This window comes from Motacilla alba, chromosome 2 (genome assembly GCF_015832195.1).
Source record: "Motacilla alba alba isolate MOTALB_02 chromosome 2, Motacilla_alba_V1.0_pri, whole genome shotgun sequence".
In the NCBI taxonomy this organism is placed as follows: domain Eukaryota; kingdom Metazoa; phylum Chordata; class Aves; order Passeriformes; family Motacillidae; genus Motacilla; species Motacilla alba.
The window spans coordinates 69685495-69689932 of record NC_052017.1 but is presented as its reverse complement, the minus strand read 5'-3'; positions in this window follow the sequence as shown (position 1 = coordinate 69689932).

Here is a 4438-nt window from a genome sequence, read left to right as displayed (position 1 = left end):
ACAGGTATTGGTGGAGTTAGGATAGATTTACACTCGTGTCTTAGAATCAGTCCCAGTTCTCTAGCTGAGCAGGAAGAAAAAAGGGCCATCTTGAAGTCTCAGTTTAGAAATGAATACACAGAGTTTTGTTTCTCCACGTAGCACAAAAGCAGACAAAGGGAGAATATATTTCTGGGTACATCCTGTTACTGGTTTACAAATACAGGAGGAAAAAAATTAACTACATCTTAAATATACAGTAAATTTCAGTTCTGTGCATGAAGATATGGGAAGCTTTCCCAAATCTAAAATGAGAAGGCTTGCTGGCAGGGTCAGAGCTTTGAAGTCACCCCACAGGCATTTGATGGTGTTCCAGATCCTGTTTACCTCCCATGGCTTACTTACAAAGTAATGTTTACTTTGTACAAAAAAAAAAAAGAAAAAAAAAAAAGAAAGAGATTTAGGAAAAGGGCCAAATGGCACTTTGCCCCAGCAGCAACACTGGCTGTGTGTGCCTCTGTACCAAGGGATCTCTGTTCCACTGGCACACAGAGTTGCAAGGGAAGGTGTTGTGTCATGATTTCTCACCCACCCTTTATGCCCCTTCATCAGCATGTTGTAGTTAGATAACTGCATTCATCTGGAACAATGTGAGGCTCTTCTGTGTGTGAATTTCACTCAGGTGTCCCAGGCCAAACACCAAAACTATTGAACATCATGTTCTGTCAAGACATTCTTGTTTGCATCCAGTGGTTACTCAATAACACAGCAGCAGGGACTACTTTACATGTTCTGCACGACATAGTGGTTCTTGGATGCATAATGTGTTTAAGTCAAGTTTTCTTAAATATCTATGCAATAAGAGTACCTTGTTTTATGAAGGGTGTTGGTAAGTGATGCTGGTCACAGGTTCCCCATTAGATTATACACAAGTATCTGGGAATCACAAGCTGATGTGTCTGGGTTACAGGCAGGCCAGAAGAGAAAAGGGCTGTCAAATTTTATCCAGGATAATATGAGAGCAAAAACTTTATCAATGGTAAAAATCAGTGGAACTGAGGGAAAGCAGAAATGTGAAGAGATATAGAGAATTTATTTTCAGGACAATTCAGTAGTCCTTGTTTACCCCAGGCAGGTAGGAGTTTGAATGGCAGAATGAAGAAATGATATATTGTACAAATTCCATGGCAGTATGTGGAAAACATAGCATTTACACATCTGTATTATTCTGTGGCCTGAAGAGGAACCTTTTTCCATGGAAACAAATTCTCTTTTCACACCTCAGTTGGAGCTGAGTCACTTTACATTGACTGAAAATTTGACTCTGTGTTTTCAAATTATTCACCTGCCTGTGCTTCACAGTGCTTGGCAGCTTAGGAAGGGTATTTTCAAATCTTATTTTGTTTTCAAAACTCATTCACTAAAAAAATTTGCGCACAATATTGGCAAACAATCTTCATTTCTGGACCTATGATACATCTGACTTAACTAGCTGTAAGGACTGGAAAGAATTTCTGCACTAACATTTATGCAAATAATATATGGGACTACTGAACCACAGCATAATTTGACTAGCTATGGAAATCATACCACAAGGATTGTCACAGGAAAGAGGAAGAACAATTTTTTTTTTAACATCCAGACTGATGGCCAAAAGCAATACCTTTCTCCTCAGAATGGTGAAAATTATACAATATGCTACAGGGCTGAGCAGCCCTGAAGGATGTTTCAGGTTTCCAAGTCCATAATTTGGTAAAGTAGCTCTGTAGCTAACAATACCCACAGGTTTTGGGTAGTGTGATTAGTGTAATGTTAAGTTCCTGGTTATGAGTACAACTACAATAATTACATTTTATGACCAGGGAGACACTCCCAAATACTACATCTTGTACAAAGGATAAATTAACTAATAAGTATTTGAACAACTTAGCCAGTAGCACATATCGAAGTTTAAGTATAACTGAATGCAACTGTTTTAATTTACAGTCAGGACAACTTAGGACAAAGTTGAGTTAAAACTTCAGGAATAAGGAAGAACAGAAATGCAACAGAGATTTGAAAACACTTTGTCCAGAAGCTTCAAAAACAGGTTCAACAAACACCGATCAACTGTAATCTAGACCTTTCATCCCCCCTTAGGGCAGCTGGTGCACCAGGAATCACAGAGATCCTTCCAGCCATAGTTCTGTCATTTCTAACCAAAGTCAACAACAACAGCTCCATTGCATGAAAGTATCTGCTTTCAGATATTACTTCAGATAGTATTTCACTGTCTAAGCAATATAGAAAAACAGCCTGTTTTTTAAAATGCAAAGGAAATTTCCTACTTTCTACTGCATCCCACAATGATGAATGACAAGAAAAAGTATGCACTGAGGCAGAGCAGAGAGAGGAATACTTACAGACATTCTGTATCACACAGCTTAAAAAAATGCTGCACTTGCTATTCAAGTAAAGAAATCTGGCTCATAAAATGACTTAAATTGCCACAAGGAAATGATATCCAGAAATACTATAAACAAGATCACTCACAAATCCTGAATCAGTATTATAAAACTGGGTCATCATGCAGAAATATTTATCTGTGTAGTCATATCACCTTACAGTATGAAGTCTGTTAATAAGACTCATGCACACATCCCTGCCTACAAATGTTAGTCAAAGCTCATGAACAAGTGAGAAAGGGTGTGAGCAGAGAGGGTGCAACAGGCAGAACTGGCTGTATTGCTAGAGCTATTTTTGGATGCTGATAAGTGAAACAAAGATGAAGACTATTTTGTGTCATGTCTAAGTTTCCCTGGGGAGTAAATGAGATTTATTGCATTTGTGGAAAAGCTTCTGGTGCACAAAGAAGTTCAGTTGGAAAAGCATCAGTGCAGGGCTCACCTTCTCCCCGGTAAGTTGAATGACCAGCATGAGGTGGCTCAGGTCTCCGCAAAGTTCACACTCATCAATTCTTGCACCTTGTTGCCAGTAAATTCAGTAATGGAGAGTCAGCAGACAGCAGTGCTATTTATAAGCTGACACTTGGTTTTCAATAGGTACTTGACTCACACAACCTGAGGATCACAGAAATAAATATCAGAATCTGCTAATATGGTGCTTCCCAAATGAACAGAGACCATCGGCAACATCTGAAGTATCTCCAATTTCCTCAACTTCAAGAGCTATGTTTTCTGTCATGCTAAAGTTTCTGTGGATCACCACAGATACTTTATCACCCTAATTGCTCTGATATATTGTAGAAGACTTGTTATTTGTTGTAGCAGATGTCTGACAAACAGGGAGGGGGTCCCTCTTGGCCAGTGAAAATCAAAGGAGTCCTTGTTTTACTCTTGCTATTCAGCACCTCCACTTATCTAATGGTACCTTTACTCACAGGCAACCTCAGACAAATCAGGTACTCTGTAATTACCACCTGAGCAGGGTGGTAGCAGAATGTGCATTTTGTAAGATGAAAGGGACAAGAAAAGCCTTTGCTGTCAAACTTGAGATCAGCCTCTGGTTCCTTGACAAGAATCTGCTTCCCTGCTACGTCCTGCAGACGCTGATAGCAAGGGAAGCATATGGCTGCAAACAGTGAGGAAAAAGCCAAGGGAGAACTAGACGCATCCAAGTTTCTTGCATTCTCTTGAAGCAAAGAATAATCACAAGGAATATGCTGGTGGTCTGTTCTGCTTACAGAGTGAGTCATTGCTTTTTGCTGTGAGGTTGTGTTCTGCTGACTGACATGACAAGCTGGATCTTTGTTCCTTGCTTTGGCCTTCCAATGCTTATCTCATCCATGTAATCAGAACTCTTTGTAGTTTAAAAATCATATAGAGAAGTCTTCATTCCCTTAGTCCTGGCTCTAGGGCCATCAGAAACATTAAAAAATGTTCCTGGAAAGTGAAGTAAAATTTTGAGACTTTCAGCCAAAATAACTGCACACAGATAAATGGTGCTGGGCAAAACTTATCTGTAAGGATGTAGTGCTACTTACAGTCTTATGCAAATCTGTGGAATTTTAGGTGTAGAAAGCAGGTCAGTCTGCAATCTATTCCTCTGTGCCTTAAAGCAGCTTTACTATGACAAGCATCTGCCCACTAGCTAAAAGGGCAGAAATTTGCATTCTTGAAAGTGTAGTTTAACTATCTGAAACAAATTATCTCAGTGCCTCTGTACTTGCAGTGCTTTTACATGTTCATCTTCCTTTCCACACAACTTCACAACAACAACTAGTTCTCTGTAACCTTTAGAAAAAGTCCTCCTGCTATTTATCCTTTCCTTTTAGCAAAGTTATCAATGGAAAGGAATAAAAGTGAGTCTCCTGATTCTGAGACTACTGTGACCCTCTTCAATCCTCATTGTTTTTCTCTGGCCTGCAATGAACCTCTGCATTATTCAAAGAGCAAGAAGGGAGTCACAGAAAATGGGACTCCCAGTCACATCTGGAAAATGCAGCCCTCTGTTCAACAGC